The sequence below is a fragment of the Homalodisca vitripennis genome, chromosome 1 (assembly GCF_021130785.1).
Source record: "Homalodisca vitripennis isolate AUS2020 chromosome 1, UT_GWSS_2.1, whole genome shotgun sequence".
Taxonomy (NCBI): Eukaryota; Metazoa; Arthropoda; class Insecta; order Hemiptera; family Cicadellidae; genus Homalodisca; species Homalodisca vitripennis.
Genome location: NC_060207.1, coordinates 83,063,708 through 83,089,753, shown reverse-complemented (window position 1 = coordinate 83,089,753; position 26,046 = coordinate 83,063,708). Strand labels below are relative to the sequence as shown.

Here is a 26,046-nt window from a genome sequence, read left to right as displayed (position 1 = left end):
TTGTTAATAAACATAGCTCTTGGTGTTGCCAGGTTCCTTATGTTTAACATTACTGAATTGCTGACGGCATTACTGTTTAATGTCTGGTACTTCAAAGTTCCCTTTCTGACTATCAGCATTTTAGGAAGGACATGATTAACATCGTGTTACATACATACACAGCTCGACAATTTTGTACTTAAGGTAGCTTGATACGTTCTTTTGCCGTAGCTGCGTAACTGAGTTACTGCGCAGGGGATCGAATGACACTAAAGAGAAACAGGCAAAATGAAGTAGACTTAATTGTATTTCAAAGTGGCTTTGTAACCGAGGGGCCACTTGTTTCATTATCAATGAGGTCATTAGTTTATTAAACTTAATTTAAATTAGCAAATGAGTTTAGACGTTTCACTCTAGCAACGTTTAAGGGTAAGAATAACATTCCTTATGCGTAATCAACACCCTATGACAGTTAGTGTAGCAAAAATATTCGTAAAGTTATGTATTTAATCAATACTGATTTTTTTTCTTTTCTTCTTGGCTTAGCTATAGATTTAATTCCGTTGTCGGCCATCTCATTGTATTTCACAGTATTTTGTTTAAATTTGCTAAAATATTTCGCCCTTTATGGGTTGAATTAGAGTATAGCCTTAATTTTTCGTGTTTTCGGCAAGGTTATCGCCATCGAATCTAGTATATATTGGAGTAACACAGGATCAGAGCACTGGTAAAACGTAAAGCTATTGGTAATTTCTCCTAATAGAAATTGGTATCGAACGAACTGTTTCTTAATTTTTTGTTTTTGATTTTCAATCAATATTAATGCCGTTAGTAACAAAGCATATGAAATGGTAGACTTTATGCTAATTGGACGTAAATTCATGTTTCTTAAGTTCCTTTCACCTTCACACCAAAATGTAACATATCATGCTGAACTAATATACTAAGATTAGACTCAAGGGGCTCCGAGACTAACATTGCAAATATTGAAACAGACCTTTCTATCTATTTTATAAAATTTGATGTTAATGCATTGTTTTAGAGCGATCACGAATATAGTTTCATCTTGTTGTTTCGTAAATAGCTGACTATAAAAACGTGATTTTTCATTCCCCTGCCAGAAGTGAAATGTCACGCAGCTCTCGACCCAGCGTCTCTGCCCCCATAAAATTTGATGTTAATGCATTGTTTTAGAGCGATCACGAATATAGTTTCATCTTGTTGTTTCGTAAATAGCTGACTATAAAAACGTGATTTTTCATTCCCCTGCCAGAAGTGAAATGTCACGCAGCTCTCGACCCAGCGTCTCCCAGTCGAATCCCCGCATTTCCCTACCAAACCGGAGGAGAGGAGAGCCAGCGAGCGATAAAAATAATTTTCACCGTTGCGCAGGTGTTGTTATGTCCTCTAATCGCCCACATGCACCGGGGCAGGCAGGCGCGCATCTAGGGGTCATTTCCATACGGTATCTTTCCCGATTATTCTCTGCATCGCACGTCTCCTGCCGTCCGACAAATGTAAAAGCTCCCACAAACGATTTACTTACGTTATCAAAATCCCATAAAATTCCCTGTTATTACCCATAAAATTCTCACAGAGAACGAGCTAACAGACGTAGTAATAAAATGGTTCCGATAGCCATTTAAGGCAGCTATGCAATCTATCTGCGAGAGTGGAAGGACGGGTTGTACGCGGCAGCAGCCTTGTTCTGAATTATTTGCTGCGGCTGTATATTCCCAGCGAGCATTCATAATAATTTTAAAACACAACTGTCACATCTGTCATGTCCGAGTAGCGAACATTTTTGTTCTCTTCGCTCGCGATGTGGGATGTTGTGTGTCCCGTGTATTGTTGGGATATAATCTTTTCTTATAATATTAGTATTAATTGATACACTACACTGTTGATACTTACCACGGACACAAAATTAGTAATAAAGAAATATATTAGTATTGTTTTCAGTTAGGTATGCTAGTATGAATAATTTGAGTTAAACTGGTATAAAGAGCTTCTTTTTAGTCCGGACATTTCCTTAAGGACTGATTGTAGACTACCAACAGCCGTCTTGAATGTAGCACTATAAGAACAATGTTAAATTTCGTGCACTTTTACGACATTATTTTCGGTCGTAGAGTTATGGATGATATTTAATTTTAAGGATATAGGCTTGTTAATACGAATCAAAACGCTTTTAAGTTTTTATAGATTATTTTCAAAGATTATTTTTAAATTGTTTCAAAAACCTTTTTCAATCTGTACAGTTTAAGCAGTAAAAAAATATACGCCACAGTTTGCACGCGTATTAATATATCTTTAAAATAATGCATCTGCCATAACATTACGATAAAAAATAAGAGCATAAATACGCATAAAGTTTAACATTGTTCTAGTGAATAAATCTGACTATCGTTTCATTACAGCCACCTCCAATGAATCATGTAATTAATATTAGAACTTGGGATTGAGAGAGCAAAGCGCTCAAAAATAAGAGCAACATTTTTACTATTTCTTTTTTTTTAATGTGCTAGAAGATTTAAGGAAAGGGTGTAATTGAAGCTATGATAATTAGGGTTTGGTTATACAAAGGCTTATAATCTATGTTTTATTTATAAACGTAGGGTAAAGCAAAATATTAAACAAAAAAAAAAAAAAAAACAGGAGATATAATTTGTTTGTCCTAGCACTGGACATCCAGTGGGCCCGAAAATGATGCTTAATTTTCAATTTGAATCAGTTTAAAGTTAACTAAAAACCTAACATTATTAATTAGTTGGTCTACTTTTGTAATCAGATTTGTATTGCTCACATTTAGTATCTAAATCTGTATCGTAATCATAATACAATAAAACACCGGACTTCAGTATTTTAAACATTTCGTAAAAAAAAAAACACAAACTAGTAATCTAGAAGTGGTTTTGTGGATATGCTCACAAAATTTCGTCAGTGTTTCCACCTGGAAGGAAAAATATCAAGGCGAATTACTTCCAATCAAGGCAAAAACTTGAAATCGTCTAAAACAATGCTTGAACTAAACACCCCTCGATCTTGGCCTCATTTTCTTCTCTCACCGTCCTCTGTTCGGGGACAAATCGATGGCACAGATTAGATTCGATTTTGGCGATACCCTTGTACACAGATTTGCCCTTTTATAGGTGTAAGATTGTTATTTTATCATGTATTAAATGTCTTTAACGGAGGAGACTCAGTGTCTGGATTCTTATAAAAGGAAAGATCATATTAATAGCCAGTCATTAATTTTAAAATGTTTTTTGAAACAAATTGAAAACTCACACAGTGTAGGTAGCGATCACGAGGATTTACCATAATTAACGTATAATAGAAGAAAACTACTGGAATCTGCTCTTCTTCAAGAGTCAAGTACTAAACAAAAAATTAAACATGCACAATAACAAACAATTAAAACAATGGTGATGCACACATATAAGTAAAGGTTAACAACTAAACAATTCCAAAGAAAAAAACATACGTAAAAAGTAGAAACGTTTTCATCATACGTAACATCATTTTGGGTGGTAAAAAACATAAACAAAAATAACTATAACAGTCAGTATGGTTTCTAATCTTTCCAATTATAAAAACGTGTTTTGGTGATTATTCTTTTATTATAAAACTTGACAGTCGTTAATGTCCTTCAATACATCACCAGTAATGATCCTCACATAACGGTTTTACTGATATAATTTGGTTGGTTTTAAAAAGTAAAATTTATGAGTTTTAGTTACTATTGGGGTAAGAGTCCTATAGTCCGGATATTAACTGCATTGACATACGTTGCTTCTGAGTTTACAAAAACAGTTTAAACTTAAAGCGTTAGTATAATAACCCACAATGACTGATTTCTAGCATTCTCATTGAGTAGTGATTTGAAATTCCTCAACCATGTTTAAATACAGAATTGAAGTCTAAAGAATAATTTAATCGACATGACTACCAATATTCCATGTGCCGCAGAGTCCTATTGTAAACTGCACTCAGAATCACCTACCGTATTCCAGAATTGAAGTCTAAAGAATAATTTAATCGACATGACTACCAATATTCCATGTGCCGCAGAGTCCTATGGTAAACTGCACTCAGAATCACCTACCGTATTCCAGAATTGAAGTCTAAAGAATAATTTAATCGACATGACTACCAATATTCCATGTGCCGCAGAGTCCTATGGTAAACTGCACTCAGAATCACCTACCGTATTCCAGAATTGAAGTCTAAAGAATAATTTAATCGACATGACTACCAATATTCCATGTGCCGCAGAGTCCTATTGTAAACTGCACTCAGAATCACCTACCGTATTCCAGAATTGAAGTCTAAAGAATAATTTAATCGACATGACTACCAATATTCCATGTGCCGCAGAGTCCTATGGTAAACTGCACTCAGAATCATACCGTATTCCAGAATTGAAGTCTAAAATATATTTAATCGACATAATCATCGTCCGTATTCCAGAAATTGAAGTCTAAAGAATAATTTAATCGACATGACTATACCAATATTCCATTGGCCGCAGAAGTCCAGAATTGAAGTCTAAAGAATAATTTAATCGTGCAACACTCACTCAGAATCACCTACCGTATTCCAGAATTGAAGTCTAAAGAATAATTTAATCGACATGACTACCAATATTCCATGTGCCGCAGAGTCCTATGGTAAACTGCACTCAGAATCACCTACCGAATTCCAGAATTGAAGTCTAAAGAATAATTAATCGACATGACTACCAATATTCCATTGCCGCAGAGTCCTATGGTAAACTGCACTCAGAATCACCTACCGTATTCCAGAATTGAAGTCTAAAGAATAATTTAATCGACATGACTACCAATATTCCCATGTGCCGCAGAGTCCTATGGTAAACTGCACTCAGAATCACCTACCGTATTCCAGAATTGAAGTCTAAAGAATAATTTAATCGACATGACTACCAATATTCCATGTGCCGCAGAGTCCCTATGGTAAACTGCACTCAGAATCACCTACCGTATTCCAGAATTGAAGTCTAAAGAATAATTTAATCGACATGACTACCAATATTCCATGTGCCGCAGAGTCCTATGGTAAACTGCACTCAGAATCACCTACCGTAATTCCAGAATTGAAGTCTAAAGAATAATTTAATCGACATGACTACCAATATTCCATGTGCCGCAGAGTCCTATGGTAAACTGCACTCAGAATCACCTACCGTATTCCAGAATTGAAGTCTAAAGAATAATTTAATCGACATGACTACCAATAATTCCATGTGCCGCAGAGTCCTATGGTAAACTGCACTCAGAATCACCTACCGTATTCCCAGAATTGAAGTCTAAAGAATAATTTAATCGACATGACTACCAATATTCCATGTGCCGCAGAGTCCTATGGTAAACTGCACTCAGAATCACCTACCGTATTCCAGAATTGAAGTCTAAAGAATAATTTAATCGACATGACTACCAATATTCCATGTGCCGCAGAGTCCTATGGTAAACTGCACTCAGAATCACCTACCGTATTCCAGAATTGAAGTCTAAAGAATAATTTAATCGACATGACTACCAATATTTCCATGTGCCGTCCGCAGAGTCCTATGGTAAACTGCACTCAGAATCACCTACCGTATTCCAGAATTGAAGTCTAAAGAATAATTTAATCGACATGACTACCAATATTCCATGTGCCGCAGAGTCCTATGGTAAACTGCACTCAGAATCACCTACCGTATTCCAGAATTGAAGTCTAAAGAATAATTTAATCGACATGACTACCAATATTCCATGTGCCGCAGAGTCCTATGGTAAAACTGCACTCAGAATCACCTACCGTATTCCAGAATTGAAGTCTAAAGAATAATTTAATCGACATGACTACCAATATTCCATGTGCCGCAGAGTTCCTATGGTAAACTGCACTCAGAATCACCTACCGTATTCCAGAATTGAAGTCTAAAGAATAATTTAATCGACATGACTACCAATATTCCATGTGCCCGCAGAGTCCTATGGTAAACTGCACTCAGAATCACCTACCGTATTCCAGAATTGAAGTCTAAAGAATAATTTAATCGACATGACTACCAATATTCCATGTGCCGCAGAGTCCTATGGTAAACTGCACTCAGAATCACCTACCGTATTCAGAATTGAAGTCTAAAGAATAATTTAATCGACATGACTACCAATATTCCATGTGCCGCAGAGTCCTATGGTAAACTGCACTCAGAATCACCTACCGTATTCCAGAATTGAAGTCTAAAGAATAATTTAATCGACATGACTACCAATATTCCATGTGCCGCAGAGTCCCTATGGTAAACTGCACTCAGAATCACCTACCGTATTCCAGAATTGAAGTCTAAAGAATAATTTAATCGACATGACTACCAATATTCCATGTGCCGCAGAGTCCTATTGTAAAACTGCACTCAGAATCACCTACCGTATTCCAGAATTGAAGTCTAAAGAATAATTTAATCGACTTGACTACCAATATTCCATGTGCCGCAGAGTCCTATGGTAAACTGCACTCAGAATCACCTACCGTATTCCAGAATTGAAGTCTAAAGAATAATTTAATCGACATGACTACCAATATTCCATGTGCCGCAGAGTCCTATGGTAAACTGCACTCAGAATCACCTACCGTATTCCAGAATTGAAGTCTAAAGAATAATTTAATCGACATGACTACCAATATTCCATGTGCCGCAGAGTCCTATGGTAAACTGCACTCAGAATCACCTACCGTATTCCAGAATTGAAGTCTAAAGAATAATTTAATCGACATGACTACCAATATTCCATGTGCCGCAGAGTCCTATGGTAAACTGCACTCAGAATCACCTACCGTATTCCAGAATTGAAGTCTAAAGAATAATTTAATCGACATGACTACCAATATTCCATGTGCCGCAGAGTCCTATGGTAAACTGCACTCAGAATCACCTACCGTATTCCAGAATTGAAGTCTAAAGAATAATTTAATCGACATGACTACCAATATTCCATGTGCCGCAGAGTCCTATGTAAACTGCACTCAGAATCACCTACCGTATTTCCAGAATTTGAAGTCTAAAAGAAATTTTAATCGACTTGCTAACCAATTATACCATGTGCCGCAAGTCCTATGGTAAACTGCACTCGAATCACCTACCGTATTCCAGAATTGAAGTCTAAGAATAATTTTAAACGACATGATATTCCATGTGCCGCAGAGTCCTATGGTAAAACTGCACTCAGAATCACCTAACCGTATACCAAGAAATGAAGACTAGAAGAATAATTTAAATCGTACATGACCTACCATATTCCAAGCCGCAGAGTCCTATGTAAACTGCACTCCTGAATCACCTACCGTATTCCAGAATTGAAGTCTAAAGAATAATTTAAATCGACATGACTACAATATTCCATGTGCCGCAGAGTCCCTATGGTAAACTGCACTCAGAATCACCATACCGTATTCCAGAATTGAAGTCTAAAGAATAATTTAATCGACATGACTACCAATATTCCATGTGCCGCAGGAGTCCTATGTGGTAAACTGCACTCAGAATCACCTACCGTATTCCAGAATTGAAGTCTAAAGAATAATTTAATCGACATGACTACCAATATTCCATGTGCCTCAGAGTCCTATGTAAACTGCACTCAGAATCACCTACCGTATATCCAGAATTGAAGTCTAAAGAATAATTTAATCGACATGACTACCAATATTCCATGTGCCGCAGAGTCCTATGGTAAACTGCACTCAGAATCACCTACCGTATATCCAGAATTGAAGTCTAAAGAATAATTTAATCGACATGACTACCAATATACCATGTGCCGCAGAGTCCTATGGTAAAACTGCACTCAGAATCTCCTACGTATTCCAGAATTGAAGTCTAAAGAATAATTAATCGACATGACTACCAATATTCCATGTGCCGCAGAGTCCTATGTGTAAACTGCACTCAGAATCACCTACCGTATTCCAGAATTGAAGTCTAAGAATAATTTAATCGACATGACTACCAATATTCCATGTGCCCCGCAGAGTCCTATGGTAAACTGCACTCAGAATCACCTACCGTATTCCTAGAATTGAAGTCTAAAGAATAATTTAATCGACATGACTACCAATATTCCATGTGCCGCAGAGTCCTATGGTAAACTGCACTCAGAATCACCTACCCCGTATTCCAGAATTGAAGTCTAAAGAATAATTTAATTCGACATGACTACCAATATTCCATGTGCCGCAGAGTCCTATGGTAAACTGCACTCAGAATTCACCTACCGTATTCCAGAATTGAAGTCTAAAGAATAATTTAATCGACATGACTACCAATATTCCATGTGCCGCAAGAGTCCTATGACGTTGAAACTGCAACGCCTCAGCATCACCTACCGTATTCCAGAATTGAAGTCTAAAGAATAATTTAATCGACATGACTACCAATTATTCCATGTGCCGCAGAGTCCTATGGTAAACTGTACTGCACTCAGAATCACCTACCGTATTCCAGAATTGAAGTCTAAAGAATAATTTAATCGACATGACTACCAATATTCCTTGTGCCGCGCAGAGTCCTATGGTAAACTGCACTCAGAATCACCTACCAGTATTCCAGAATTGAAGTCTAAAGAATAATTTAATCGACATGACTACCAATATTCCATTGTGCCGCAGAGTCCTTATGGTAAACTGCACTCAGAATCACCTACCGTATTCCAGAATTGAAGTCTAAAGAATAATTTAATCGACATGCACTACCAATATTCCATGTGCCGCAGAGTCCTATGGTAAACTGCACTCAGAATCACCTACCGTATTCCAGAATTGAAGTCTAAAGAATAATTTTAATCGACATGACTACCAATATTCCATGTTGCCGCAGAGTCCCTATGGTAAACGCACTCCAGGATCACCTACCGTATTCCAGAATGAAGTCTAAAGAATAATTTAATCGACATGACTACCAATATTCCATGTGCCGCAGAGTCCTATGGTAAACTGCACTCAGAATCACCAAACTACCGTATTCCAGAATTGAAGTCTAAAGAATAATTTAATCGACATGACTACCAATATTCATGTGCCGCAGAGTCCTATGGTAAACTGCACTCAGAATCACCCTACCGTATTCCAGAATTGAAGTCTAAAGAATAATTTAATCGACATGGACTACCAATATTCCATGTGCCGCAGAGTCCTATGGTAAACTGCACTCCAGACATCACCTACCGTATTCCAGAATTGAAGTCTAAAGAATAATTTAATCGACATGACTACCAATATTCCATGTGCCGCAGAGTCCTATGGTAAACTGCACTCAGAATCACCTACCGTATTCCAGAATTGAAGTCTAAAGAATAATTTAATCGACATGACGTACCAATATTCCATGTGCCCGCAGAGTCCTATTGGTAAACTGCACTCAGAATCACCTACCGTATTCCAGAATTGAAGTCCTAAAGAATAATTTAATCGACATGACTACCAATATTCCCATGTGCCGCAGAGTCCTATGGTAAACTGCACTCTGAATCACCTACGTATTCCCAGAATGAAGTCTAAAGAATAATTTAATCGACATGACTACCAATATTCCATGTGCCGCAGAGTCCTATGGTAAACTGCACTCAGAATCACCTACCGGTATTCCAGAATTGAAGTCTAAGAATAATTTAATCGACATGACTACCAATATTCCATGTGCCCGCAGAGTCCTATGTAAACTGCACTCAGAATCACCTACCGTATTCCAGAATTGAAGTCTAAAGAATAATTTAATCGACATGACTACCAATATTCCATGTGCCGCAGAGTCCTATGGTAAACTGCACTCAGAATCACCTACCGTATTCCAGAATTGAAGTCTAAAGAATAATTTAATCGACATGACTACCAATATTCCATGTGCCGCAGAGTCCTATGGTAAACTGCACTCAGAATCACCTACCGTATTCCATGACATGCCCATGTGCCGCAGAGTCCTATGGTAAACTGCACTCAGAATCACCTACCGTATTCCAGAATTGAAGTCTAAAGAATAATTTAATCGACATGACTACCAATATTCCATGTGCCGCAGAGTCCTATGGTAAACTGCACTCAGAATCACCTACCGTATTCCAGAATTGAAGTCTAAAGAATAATTTAATCGACATGACTACCAATATTCCATGTGCCGCAGAGTCCTATGGTAAACTGCACTCAGAATCACCTACCGTATTCCAGAATTGAAGTCTAAAGAATAATTTAATCGACATGACTACCAATATTCCATGTGCCGCAGAGTCCTATGGTAAACTGCACTCAGAATCACCTACCGTATTCCAGAATTGAAGTCTAAAGAATAATTTAATCGACATGACTACCAATATTCCATGTGCCGCAGAGTCCTATTGTAAACTGCACTCAGAATCACCTACCGTATTCCAGAATTCAAGGATATTTGGAATGATTAGGAATCAGTTTATAATGACAAGAAATTTCCTCTACTCCGACGTGTCGGCTATTTATAATAATAAGTTTGCCGCAGTTCTGGGAGAGTTCGCAGTTTGAGAGATCGAGTCCGCTAACTTGCCGATTATCTGCGGGGGGTCCGATTTCACCGTCAAGTTTGGGAGCGCTCCCCGGAGAAACTGATTATGCATGCGACATTCACGAGAATTATAATCCGTCAAATATCACCTCGGCAGTTTAGAAATTTTGTGGTAATTTTCACATTTCACAGTACGCTTTGTCGAGTAGCGTCTGTGGGATGTGTGTTCCCAGCAAAAACAGTCGTACAACTTGAAATATTGGATGAAAATTCAAATTGGAAATCTATTATTTTGACCTCCAGACAAAATCAGTAATACCAATGAGATTGTTGCTATTGTTTCCGCGTTACAACTGATCGTTTACAAGTTCGAACTTGCAAAGCATGGAAACTTGATAGTCGTATTGATTCAATTATTCTAAGATTTTTACTAACTGGCCCGATACCAAGCTCATCAAAACCGATAATTCAAATGGATAATTTAACCCTTTTAGATCTAACCGTGCTATATATGAAAACATAATTTTATATGAGCCTAAATCTTTATTTTTGAGGAATAAATCGATCGCTCTTTGTCCTATTGTCATGTTTCTTAGCAGTGAAAGTGTACAAATCAAAAAAAGATAGATTGGTGAAATAGAAAGCAATTCGAGCTAGACGTGCAGGAATGACAGTTATAATGATGAAAATACCTAAAGTATTCTAATTCAGGGGTCCAGAATCTAGGGTGGTAGATTCATTGGTGTTGTCTCATAAAAATAGTCCAAAAAGTTTCACTAGGTTTGAACTAATATTACAAATGCGATAGTGGTGAAAATATAAATCAGTTAATATAAAATCATATTGTGAAATCGTGTGCTAAACGTTGTGTGGTTATAGGATTTACGATATAAAGGTGACATTCCACTGGTTTTGAGAACGTGTACGCACACTTTTCTCAGTTTTATGCATCCATTAAAAATTAACATGTTTAGAAGTATGAATGTTAAGTTTAGCTCCAGGTCACCTTCCTCATAATGAAGCGTCTGGAATCTGATGCTGTTCCAGAATTTATTCCTGAAGTCTGAAGTCATGTCCGTCTGAGATATCGAAAAAAGTCGACGACTTCCCAACCAACCCTTCCCACCACGGCCACGGTGTGTGAAGTTTAGAAGGTTTTCATAACATTTCTCTTCGGAAAGAAGGTGAACTTTTGAGGTAAAAACTGTTTAAAGATGGTTTCACGATTATAACTCCACGAATTAGCTACGCTCACAAGATGCATATGTATTCTATCGGACCGTACATAGAAGAGTCATGCAACAAATAACAATTTTACTTTCAATTCACTTCAACGATATTTTATTGAGCGACTAGATTTGGGAATTCGATTTCATTAACGAAATAATTACACTAAAGAGCATTCCGGCAAACAAAATGACAAAGTAGGCCTAAAGAAAATTAGAAGACCAATTTTTTGAAAATGGCTGAAATAAGTGTTTTCTAAGTACAAAAATTCAGCCAATAAATAACAAAAAGATATTAAACTATGAAAACGTCTAACGATACTAAGTGCTCAAACGAAGTATAGGCCTAACATTAAAAGTATTTTTTCTGAAGCCAAACTAATTTATCATATTGAAAATACATGGACCACATTCTCTAAACGTAAATATGTATCAGAATATTAAAAAAGTGTGATATTATATTAAATAGGTCTTTTCATGTATTCTTTCATGTATGATTTTTAGAACGGTTAATACTGTTACGATTAGAGAAAAACTTATGTAACCTTTTAGATTTCCTGTATTTCTTTTCAATAAATTAAGCTAAACAACTTTTTTCATACACACAACTGTTTGTTGCATTATTAGGGTCGATTTCAAGCCAAAAATACAATTTGAATGTTTTAATTTAGCTCCAATTCACTTTCTTTTTATTGCAGCGTATGTTACCTGACGCTGTCTCAGACTTGAGTCTTGGTCAAATACCATATGCAGCAATAATGGAAGGTGAACAGGAGCTAAGTTAAAACATTCAAATTGAATCAACTCTCAACTACCATAGCTACTTTATATGTCAAAAATATAAGTTAACCGCGGTAAAACATGCAATAGCCTACGTTGCCATCTTAGAAACAGAAATTCTAGCTTCGTAGAGGCGAGAAGATTGAATTAATCTTACGGACACAAGTTTATTGAGATTAATTTTCGTAAAATTAAAAACTATATTACCATAGCCATTCTTGAGTAGGAGTAAAGTATAATTTATAATGTAATGTATAAATATAGACACTTTTCTCCTAAGCCCTGTTATTTCAAAATTATAGAGTAATATTTATTAAAAATTAATATTATTCACACAATGAATGTGGTGAGGGCGATGCTTTGAATCTAAATTTATTGCTGGGGTATGTGCAAAAGGCATAAAGGCATTTGAAATACCTTCAAATCATGAATTAAGTTACACCGTTTGAACGTTAGTAATGCTACCCTTTAACGTGTCAACAAATCAACCTTACACACGCAGATATTAGCCTACAATTTTTCACTGTAAAACATACTACATATGTAAAATGGGAAATTCTATGTTCAACCATTGTCATGCTATTATCCAAAGTGACCCTATGAAAAATATTACGTCTTAAAGAAAACGTAATAGAATGTACAAAGTACAAAATTCTCATATACCAAATACCATTACTGTAAGTAAACAAAAATGTGATAATGTAATGGAATAACTTGTTTCATTCAATCTATACAAGTATAATGGATTCAACTAGTTCAGTTCACTGATTTTATAGCTTTTGAGCTCGTTTTTATACAAATGGTTAAATACATTGTATAGTTTCAAACCAATTAAAACAAGAGTTTAAAGTATTTTCACAAGACAGTTGTGGTATATAAACTTAAATTCCTTCTTTATGACAAATCATTCTTATTTTGAGTCTTTGACACACCTTCTGTTTAAATTATCACGTAGCCTATGTAAACACGGTACACTGCTGCTGTGGTTGTTCAAGTGTTAAATCTGTGTTAAATGTAATTGGTTTCGTTCAATAGACTAAAACCTATAAAATGGTAACCAAGTGACCATTGCTTACGTTTAGATCTACGTCAACCCTAACCTTGATTTCTCATTGTGATAAGAGAGTTGAATCAAGGTAGTAATACAACTGGCAGTCGATTTGCTCTACAAACAATTGTTGTAGTAATTAAGTTTTCTATGTTTTGTTTTGTTTAGTTTTTCTATGGGTAATATATTCTATCGACTTCTCGCTGGCATTTACTCCGAAAAGGAGGAAATTGAAGGATCGATGAAAGAATTTAATGATTTGAATAGATTAAAAATTATATCAAATAGTTTTGATACTTTCCGCCTCTCTCTTTAATGTTATGAGAAAGTCTTCGAAACAGCATCAAACATCTGGTAAGAAGTATTGTTATTATAGTTCAAACTTACGATGTGTATTTCTGCGTGCTTTCTTTGTGCTTCCTGTATACACATATGTAAACCTCAACATTTATTTATATTTAAAAAATGTTTTATTGAAGTCACCAGGAATAAGGTTTTAACAAAGTCTCATACTAAAGTGAAAGTTTATAACATTGACGCTTACAAAAAAGGATTAAATGATTGTTAAATCTGAATATTAAAGTTGTAGTTCCAAAATACGAGTAAATAAAATGACTATTACATTTGTTGTAACCTTAAGATATCTCCAAAAATACGTAATGATTAGTTTACATTGTTTAAATTAATAAAGTGGGTTTAAAATTAATACCTTAGGGTTACATTCATGTAAGCAACCGTTAACCAAAATAACTGTATGTTCTTGTGGCTTAGTATACAATCACTGGATTAAACACCAAGATGAATTACTTGTAGTTGTGACGGAGCAAATACATTGAACTACCACTGTATCGCTATAGATGTTCATGACATTTTGAAACACGTAGCGAGTAAAGACGGAGAAGCAGTAAGCAAACTCCGGAGTCGGGGTTGGCCAGTGAAGCGGACAGGGGTGTCCCCTATGCTGCGGCAGTTGCCCTGCTCTACTACAGTGTAAGTAAAATACAAAGGGTATAAACCACAGAGAACAATAGTATTATGATGCTATCAGAAACACACGCTGCTCAAACAATTAACAGAGAATAATCTGCAGCTTTTGTTTAAGCAAACAACAAACGGATATAAAAAAATTAATTTATAAAGTAAGCAGAAAATCGTAGCATGAACTGGTCGGCATGTTGCTTTGTTTCAGACAAGGATGCGTTTCTTGTACATGCAGTGTTTATCTTGGATTTCCTGGAATGACACATTGTTTCCAGCTATTGCCTGTATAATTAACTTTTTCAGGATGATAATTATTGTTGAACGAAATACTGAAACCATGTAATATCGTATAAAGTGTTGAATGCACAATTTTATTACACATGCACAAAGATCTGTACATGTGATAACCTTTCTTAGTGTATATAATTTTGTATAATATTAAATAATGCACTAACTAATAAAGAGTACAAACAGAGCCTATTCCTAGATAAAATCAAATTTAGAGCCAAATAAATTAACAGATCGTTAAAATGGGACAGCTTCTAATTCGGCCATTGTCTCTATTGTATCATTATTATTACTAAGAGTTATTATTATTAATGTGTTTAGAGCGTTAAATGTATAGGTTAAATAAACTCGAATTCTGAATTAAATTTAATAATAGAAGCTCATAAGAAGTGACTTGAAAAATCAAGAGGCGAAGTATTATAGAGGATGTCATTAAGACTGCCCAGTGGGCGAATAATTCATAAATCTCGATTATGAATAGATTTATCTATACCTGAATCTTTCATCAGTCCTAGAGATCTGAAACTGGGTATATTTAGGATTTCCTTCGGCCCAAGGAAACACTCTTTTGGTTTTTTGACCAAAAGGCCAAAAGAGCACTAAAATTGCCCTCGCAGTCAGGTACAGTAGTCTAATTGCTTTCTTTCCGATCTTTCGGGCCCTTCAATGATCCGCAGTATCCGTTTATGTCTTCACATTATATTCTACATTCATAAGTGTGAACATGGAAAGAAAATTTTTGAATGTGAATTGAATGCCTACAATACTCATTTAATTTACCCGATATCCATACATTGCTGGTAAACCCACGGGGATCTCAGACATTCGCTATCGTTAGTCTATATTATTTAAGAAATAGAACAATGCGTTTCGAGGTTTGAAATGTAATCTCTTTCTCAAATGTCAAAAGCCACAATACGTAAGAATAAACAAGGACAAAACTAAAAAGTGCCATTTAAAACTAAAAACAAAGTCCAGACTGGCGAGAATGAACCCAAGCGGTGTCAATGCACAGAAACAAAAACACGTCACACGCACTAGAGAATGTGAAAGATGATTTGTATACTATAGTACTGAGCTCTCTAGTGATAATTCTCTTAACTACTATTTGTTTATGACAGTACTCGTGATTCCCAGACGTTGCAAGTCTCAAACTAACCAAGAGTTCTAACTCTGAGATGGACACGTGTGATAGGACAGATGTTGACGTGATGTCAATAGTTGTAGTAGTTCGGATAATAAAATATAACAAAAGTAAAAATTTTAATTATACTCCTAGTTTATTCATATAAATTGTAATAAATTAGTTTTCAACTAATTTTAAAAAGTATAAGACATGTTTCCATTTACTAACTTGTATAAAAATAACGATTTTTATCTTAGCCATTTTTATTTATTTGAATAATGTATTACAAAAGATTACCTGCGGAGCTCTGAAGTGATCCATGTCTGGCTATAGTCCGCTTTTAATCTTTCCATGTTCTTCAACATTGGTTGGCCACACTGACAAACCATCCTAGGGAGTGACTCTTTAATTTAGAAATTTCAAAAACATAAACCCAGAATATTTTTGACATTCAGAAAGAGCAAATTACAAATATAACAAGATTCATTTATTAATTACACTTTCCGATATCTTTTCCATCTATAATTTAGAGAACGACGAGGTTTTCATGAACTTGTCATCGTTTAATCATCCTGTGTCGCTCTCTGTTGGCTTATGCATTGTATAATATGTTTTCGGTTTTCAATGTTGATTGAGTGATGGGTTTACAATCATATATAGTGTTTCGGTTGACTTCTGCCTAATCAATGCCATACTTTTTGATTTCCTAAATGCAATAAATAGGTAACTTTACGTTTATTAGACAAGAGAACAAACATTACTATTGCAGAATCATTTCTGTTATCCTTTGAAATCTACAGTTAATTCAAACTCTAAACTGGAGTGGGTTCAAATGGAAAATGTTATAGCTACATTGTTTATATTTTCCAAACTTTTTTGCAACTCAATAATCAAAATAAACTTTGTTTTAAGTCATCACTTGGAATGTTATCACTCTTTTTTCGTATTTGTATTTAGACTTTGTGGTTTACAAGTCTTTTACTTATGTTGATCTAGTAACATTTTCTGTATACATGCTAAAATTATTATATTGATTTTTAGTTTAAGGTTGTATAATAAATAATTACAATTATTGAAAGACATTCCATGTATTTGTCATAACATTTTAATTATCTTAGATTTTTATTTTTCAAGAGCTCATCTAACATTTTTTTGTAACTTACATAATATTTGTACCCACTTGTTATTAACATAGCGTTTATCACTACCATTTAAGTTATCACAGTTTTTGCCTTGTATAGTAATTAGGCCTATTGTTAGCATATCTATAGTTAATTTTTGTTGTACACGGTGATTTATTGCGTTACACTGTTCTCTTCTAGTTGTTTTGCATTTATAATTTGTATGCGATAGGCTACACTTTACCTTATTGATTATTCACAAAACATTAAAGGACAACCTATGAAACTCATGAAGCAATGTCGTAATGAAATGTAACTAAAAAATAATAATGTTAACGATACAAGTAAATTATAAAAGTATCACATACCTCTAATAGGTCTATAATAACAAAAAATAATTAGTTATGATAAGTACTAAAGGGGACTAGCAGAAACAATACCCAAACGAAAGATAACTAGCTATTATCAATCGTGTAACAGTCCAAAACAATATTAAAGAGGAAAATAACATGCAGAAAATGTTTGAATAAATCAAATGAGTTGTTCCGTTAGTAAATACTCAACTCAACAATGAAATTTAAATAAAGAACAGAATCAAGTCCTCAATGTAAATTTGTGTTATCTCAAAGTTTCAAAGAAACTTTCATGTAATTTATGCGTAGTTTTCATTCAATTTTTAACCTGTTCAGCCTAGTGTCGGTGTAGTGGTACAGCTACTCGGATTTTGAGGATTTCCTCTCACTCAGAATCCTAGTGATAAAGCCGCATAAGTTTTACCAAATCTTAAAAAGACCCACAAATGGAACCCCTACCGTACGGACCCCACTTACATACGCAGGAATTAATCGGTGCCATTGATTATTAGGCAATTTATTAATACATTTCAAAGGAAGAGGAAGTTGTCTAAAATAGTAATCGTTGGTATCAAAATAGATGATCGTGGACATGGAACATCCACACAAAATTCAGGCCATATCCAACTTTAACGGCTCTCACAAAACGTTCATTCTCACCCGAGATTGGTTTTGTATATGCTAGGCTAATAGACTCCGTGTAATATGCCTATAAAGGTTGCTCATAAAAAGTTATTCTGATACGACGGTATCAGTAAGCTGTTAAATTTATAATTCAATATCCATTATATTCAATTATAAATTTAACAGGTTACCGTTATAGAACAGACTATAAATTAGTTTTAGATTTATTTACTTTTATTATGTCTACACTTATTCCTAATTAAGAAGGTTATGTATTAAAAACCAATATGTAGCTACTTACAGCCGCATAATAGAAATAATAGTTGATATCTTTAAATCGAAGCATTCGCCATATTCATCACGTATTAAACAAAAGTACAGGTACTTTAGATTTTAATAGTTATTTTGTGTATTTCTATGACACTTAAGTTATTTTAAAATTCTTTTGTTAGACACAGAAAAACATTTTACTGTCCTAATATTAGTGTGTTTATAATTTAAACTGCATGATAATTTTAAGATTCAACGTAAAGTTAAAATTAAACTGAATACTTCAAAAAAAATTTGTTATTGATTATACATAATTTGGTGATGGCAGGATTTCAATCCTTGAAATGTACTGTAGTGTTGTAGGTACTTTTTGTAATGAAGAAAATATCCGAAATCCTACTATCTTTTAAACTGAATTATAAACACAGAATATAATTTCCAGCTTTCTCAAGGAGTTGAGATCCCTCTAAAAATTAGCCTACCCACTAATCTGAAATAAAGATACTACGAAAAACTTTACCCATGAAATACTTCTTGAAATATCCTATTTAACTTATTTTTGTTTCTGATGGAAGGAGACACTCATCTCTTTGAACTGAAAGATTGGTTGGTCATAAATATAATATTGATATTGGTAATACCACCACTAATAAATTATACATAACATTGTCAGTATATTATTATATCCAGAGTAGTCTTTTTCAAAGAAACGCCATTGGATATTCTGTAGAGTTGAAGTACTAGTACCTTAGTCGTGTAGAAGACAAATAACATCTGTGTACCATTGCAAACACTAATAGCAGAGATAACATCAGACTACCTGAGCCAAGCGCTAGGCGCCGCGCCGCCAGCACAGGGTATCGCAGGTATAAAACCTCACTGTTTATATTTATTATTCAAACCTTCTCAACGGCTTCACTTTTTATTCGGGCAGAAGTCGCCGATAATTTATGCTCCGAGCTCGAACACGCCTGAACATCCCACATTGCTTTATTGAACAAGAGGAGTGGAGCGATATTTTTGTTGTCGTCAGGAGTAGGTCAGGAGGGGCGTGGCACGATCCGGAGTAGGCGTGGCCAGAGGGGAGTGGAGCGCCGCGATTGGCGGAGAAGCGTCGGAGGGGAGGGGCCATGGTGGCGATTGATCGAGAGGGGGGATCGATGAAGGAGGGGAAATCCGGTTGTCGTAGTTCACGGGTCCGCCGCCAGAGCGCTACGCGAGGCTCAGTGCTTGAGGAGCGACGACAGCGGACAGTGGGCGCGTGTGAGCCGGACATAACCTAACTTATTGCAATGACGAGCGGGAAGACTAGGACACGTAGATAGTGTACTGTATGTGATAGTGACATGTCTGCCTACACCCAGTTCGGCTACAGCTACAGCTCGCCTGCCACCCAGGTAATATGTGTGTTGTGCGGCCACCGGAACAGTGCAGTGTTATATTAGTTGTTCCTGTGTTTACATACTACCGTCTGTGTAGTTCTAGCTTTAGCTTCTACAATTAATTACCAATAGCGTCTTGCGGGAGAATTGTGTTTTAGGTATAAAATTCGATGGCTAATCATAAATGATTTATCAACAATAATACCATAATAAAATTATTACATTAACTTAAGTATTATGTATAACATAATTAGCCTATAGACCTATCTATTCATAATACATTCATCAGTTTACTATTCATCAAAAGTAACGCTGAAAACGATTTGTTGAATAGTCAGACACATCGTATGATAAATTCCACCCCTCCCCTCCGATCACTTAGTATTGCGTCTATTTACGTAAGAAATAACTACTAAATCTTGAATAAATATAAAATAAATCTAAAACTTAAATTACAACAACATTTGTCATTTTTGTAGCAAATTTTACCTATCCCTAAAACCTTTAGTGAATTTCTGCTACCAATATTTTGATCGAAATGCGTTAAATACAATAACTCTATTCTACACAAAAGTACCACTACACTTATTTAAAAACTGTACTGTGTTACAATAGTTATGTTGTGTCTTGTATATTGTATCTGTACATATACTATGATTTTAATCAATAGAAATTCGTCCATGATAACATTAATAAAATCTACTTAGTTTACGTTTAAACTGCCCTTATATAAAGCACAACATTAGTACGATTAAAATAGGGGGAGGATTTGTTTCACTGGGAAATTTCGGATTACAAATAACATGTATAGTTTATTTACAATTCGATGTTTTATTGTATTCTATTTAATGTGTTGGTAAGCGAATAACTATATCTATAATTTTTTAACGGTTGCTTTAATTATTCTTATGTATAACAGATTAGTTTTAATTCAGTTATAGTTTAAACAAAATTAATTGTGAATAAAGTAATCAGAAAATATTATATAACATAAAAATAATGTTCTTTTCTATATACCTACCACTGAACATTACACAATATATAAGTTTTATTACTATATGATTAAAATAAAATAGAGTGCTATTGATATGAAACCCTGTCCGCAGCTATTCTTGCTGTGAGAAGCGCTATGACGAATTCTAATCCATCAAACTATATAATAGGCCTATTTACAGGTTGAAGATTTCAAATTAATTTTCTTTTGGTGTTATTAGCACTGAAGTATAAATTATTGGCCCTAATTTTAAATCTAATATTCTCTGATTAAACGTTTATTATTAATTTAACACTTTTCATCATTGCAAAATATGTGATGAAGTAACTTATTAAAATAATTTACAACATGTATTTTATTTGGATTTCATATAAATTAATTTAATAGGCAAAGTAATATATCATTTATTACAATCAAAACAGTATTATTGTATAAATAAACTCGTAAAACAATGATTTTTTACTAAAAAGTATTTAAAGTCTTTATTAACCCAAGCTAAATATATTATTTGACGAAAATGTATTTCATATACAAAGATTACAAATTAAGTTATATTACTCGTTTCATTACACAACTTATTAAAGGTACCTACTAGAAGAACAATTTATAGTCGTAGATAGTATATAAAGTTTCCAAAATTATTACAATTCGTAACAATGGGATTGATTATTAAGACATTGTTTCGTCAAAACAATGATATTAATTAAAACCTTTGTCAACTATGGAACTCTGCAATTCAGCTAAGGATAATGTCAATTATTTGCAACCGAGCAGCGATACGGTATGCAAACAAGACAGTACAACAAAGTCGAGTTAACTTATTAACTAAAATGTCACATGGAATGATAAGAGGTGTATCAGAAGTGGAAATATTTAAAACGATGTATTAAAGAAAAGTGTGACGCCGAGATAAAGAGATTACGTTACGGGCATTTTTTGTTCGGAGGTCCCGTAATGGACGGGGCAGGGTCAGTCGCGGTCACCCCGTAGCTACGGGCGCTATGGGGCGTCAAATTGGCCGTATCCATTACAGTGTGATTCACTTTGGCAGGGAGAAGCTATTCGTTACTCAAATAATCTAATAGAGCATCTGGGTGCCGCCACGCGGGCGCAGCTGCTGTGCAATGTTGGGTTAACCTCTCGCCGCCGTGCAGCGCTCGCCGGGCCTAATATACGAGTATTACACCCTATACAAGCGATTCTATATTTCCAAGTACAAATGTACCATATAAAAGCACTTTATGTACTTTTGTTTTGCGCTGTTGTTTTGTTAAATTTGATTAATGTATCAGTTAGTTCATTAATTGTAATTACTGTGCAGTCGTTATTCATTTTAACTAAATTAGATTTCACTAAATATTCCAATCTATTTGCCGATAATAAAATACAAAAAGCTATATTTTGGAATTGTAATCTTTAAATACACGCGCAAATTTTTTTGCTAACGTTATATGAAATGTGTTAGGGTCTAATTATGAATTATAACTCTGAATTATAACTTCTTTCTACCTGTATATATTTGTTGTATTGTATTATTACATGTTTAATTTTATCGTGCGTAAATATTTTCATAACTTAAAATATCAATCAAACGCAATTATTGTCAAATTCAAAATTGTAAAGCTGTATCGGCGGGAAATATATTATTTGTGTTTCAGCTTTGCTTCTTTAGCTAGGCTTTGTTTCACTTATCCAGCTGTATAATTTAAGAAATTATTAGCAAGTAACAATATAAAGTATGCATTTGAGATAAAATTCGAGAATTAAACATTCTTTATATATATCGCAATAAATGCTGTCTTTTAGTTTAGATAAGTTAGTTATTATAAAAATAAAGTAATTATTTTGTAATTTTAATCTTTTAAATTTTATTGAAATTAAAAATTACTTGATTTTATATTTACAATATTATTATAATGTTACTTGGTCAGAAAGCTGTTCTTCATATGGTTGGTTAGACTTAGGTAAATTTAAATTTAGTCTCACAAGTAAAATTACTGAAAATAATATTATTTCATTTAAACTCAAATAAAAAGTGGACTGTTGACTATATCAATAAAATAACAAAATGTGTGTAGGCTACAGCAAAAAACGTACGGTTTTATCGTTGTATATATTTGTACAACTACGGCACGTCTAGCTGGAATTGCCGTAAACACATAAAAATAAAACATTCAGAACCACCATAGCCTATTTAAATAAATATTGCAAAAAAAAAAACGCAATGCCAGTAAATTGTATAAATGTAAGGGAAGATAAATGATCAAATACAGTATTTTATATAAAAACTCAAAAGACATTATTTTTTCATATTAGCTGGTGTAAAATTGTTATAAAAACAGACAGTAAAACTCAACACATTCCCAATTGTTTTACTACGTAGGATACATTGTTACGAGTTGTAAACCTATGTATGTATAGTATACGCAATGAGTCGATTATTATGTTTAATAAGTTCTCGTTAAATACATGTCGATAACGACAAACACTTGCTTGCATTAGTTGCAATTAACGTTAACTTTAGTTACCGAACTGTCTCATAAGTGGCATCATGATTAAATAGTTAAACTCTTTTAAAACAAAATAAAACTTTTGTCGGATATTCACCTTATATAACCTAAAACTTCAAACTATATCAATAAAACTTTGCATATTTAACCTAGTGTTTCTTATGTACTAAAGGCAAATTCTCGGATATTGTGATTAAATTGTAAATCCGAGATGACAATTTCAAGAAATTGGTTTAAATCAATCTTAACTCTTCCTGTTGCGTTCGAGTCTGAAAATGTTCTAACCCCATTCTATGATTAAAATTACGTTTTTTATAAAAGGAGGTTATATTACAATTGTTTTTTAACCTCGGATTCCGGATTATAATTGAAACAACTGTTTTCCGAGCAAAACAAATTCTTGTGGGTTTAGTCGCGTATTTAGGAATAAAACATCAATAAGTTATATCGAATATAACATTGGAATATCAGAAAGAATTTAAAATGAAACTTTTCTGTTTGTGTTTATTATGCAACGAACTTTGCAATGCTGAAGTATACAGCTAACCGAAGAATTGACAAGGGAAGAGCGCAAGGGTATCTCCTGATGTGTATTGAGAGCATTTAAAATTCGGAATTGTTTTCCAAAATTTTGATTTACTTTCATTGTAAATAAAATCCTAAAATGTCTTATTGTATGTTCCTTTATAGTGAATTTTAAACCTAATTTCAAGGGTCACAATTGTTATACAGTTTATTCACTTCATGTACAGTATCTACGTCAACTGTAACTTCTCATAGCTGATTTCAACACTTATATCAGCAGTGTGTTTTATACAGTGGACACGGTGAAGCGAAACAATGAACCTGGATTAATCTTGCTGCGGTTGCAGTTCGGTCACAACGGAAGCGGTGCGAGTTGCATAGTCAAAGCAGACAAAGTGTCATAAATAAAGGCTGAGGTACAAGGTAATTATAAGCTGGTGACGTGAGGGGTGATTACCTCCTTATCGTCAGGTGTCAGAGGTAAATCATGGTTAGGCCAACAGGACTATCGCGACATGGAATTAAAACAGTAACTGTCCGCTCGACTACAAAACACGGATAAGTCACTAAACCTGTGCCGGGTACCGGGTGCCGGGTGCCGTGTCGCACAGCTATGCTCACATATATGTACATCGGATTTTTGTTTTATTACGATAATGCCGTGATAAAAATAACTATATAAAATTGGATAGTAACGTTTAAAACTGAATATATTCAGCGCTTGTGGTTTCAAGAGCCAAAGGATGGAATAGCTAATTTAAACTTCGCTCTTCTTTATTTACTTAAAGTCTTTTAAAACCCATTACATGGATGATTTGAAAATATAAGAGGATCTTGGGTATGTGATGTCATACGTTATGTGTTAGAAAAAAATTGAAACACTACTTGCCGAGAACTAATAACTGGCCTCATTTTTATATGGTAAAAAGTTAAGACTTAAGTTGAACACGCACGTAAATTAATTAAAGAAATCATATTCTTCATGCGTGTTCGTTCCCCATATTTTATTGATTTATGGGTTGTAGCCTATTTAATGTTGAACAATATGTTTTAATCTATTTACACCCGCAGAAGAGAATAGATATCAGTTCCCGAAACGCAGTGCTACAATCTTTTGTAACGTAAGAACACAATAATAGCGATTGTCCGAAAACCGGTATCCTATGAATCCAATTCTATTGGTAGCCACGTATAAGTCTGTTTACCGGAATTTATTAAATATTTGATTACTTTTCTTGAGTTACAAAAAATATAATAATTTTCTTTTCGTGAAAATGTGTGTATTAAGATCGTGTGCTGTCTAGCGAGTGATGTAAGAACAGGCCGAGGTGATATGTCTTAACCAAACAAGTATTTCAATGTTAAATGCTAATGTGTTATTTGCGTGTGTTAATTAAGGCCTTATACATCCCAGAAACGCCAGAACTTTTTCATTTCGATCATTTTCACTTCTGTATGGCCAATGGTGATCTGAATGCCGCTTTTCTAACATACTTTATCAATTGATTTTTTTATCAAATTAGACCGTTAAGGTCATTAAGTTTCATACAAGATTGCAGTGATATAATATAATATATTCAGTAAGTTAAAATTGCTTACCATGCTTTACTTAAGTTATTTGCCAGTAGGGTAAAACTTAAAAACTTAGTGCTCTAGATAATGCCGTGAATAGTTATCAAACTAACTATTGTAAATAAAATGTAAAATATAATTTATTTTGTTCATATAATTTCTGATTCACATTTAAAACTACTGATTTAAATGTTTCTCAAACTATGACTTATTGGTTTTTCAACGTAAGTATTGGGCGAATGATGTATAGCCTATATTCTTTTTTAATTCGAAGTCTACTAGAAGTTATTTACTGTATTGGGAAGTTAATTAGAAAGAAAATATATAACCATATTTATGAGTTATAAATTTATATTTTAGTTTTATAATATGTAACTGTTATTTAAATTTACATAGATAATAGAGCAATATAAACAAATCAATAGAATTATGTTTTATTCAACACAAACAACTTGATTGAATAAACTAGCGAAAGAAGTTCGCTCGCCGGAACATTGCTGTAGGGAACTACACCAATATTCTGCGCGTACCACTCATATAAAATAGTTCATTTAAATTAAAATAAATATTACTATACAGATTACGATTTATTCAAAGAATTTTTATCATATTTTTAAACAAACACCACTCAACTAGCCCAGTACATGTTTATAGAATCAAATACTGTATTAGGAGTCTCTTCGACAATAAGTTCTCATAGAGAGAGCTTGTGCTAATAAAACTCACT

At 34.2% G+C, this 26,046-nt stretch overlaps 1 protein-coding gene across 3 annotated transcripts in view; it reads left to right on the top strand.

The window, feature by feature from the left end:
• LOC124365784 (homeobox protein araucan) overlaps positions 1-26,046 on the top strand; it is a 185,644-nt gene that overhangs the window by 66,852 nt on the left and 92,746 nt on the right. The window contains exon 1 of one of the 3 annotated variants that reach the window (XR_006922747.1): positions 19,542-19,733. The exons of the other annotated variants lie outside the window; for them this stretch is intronic. The gene's annotated coding sequence lies outside the window, so the exon portion shown is untranslated. Of the gene's footprint in view, positions 1-19,541; positions 19,734-26,046 lie in introns of those variants that run through there. 3 annotated transcript variants of the gene reach the window in all.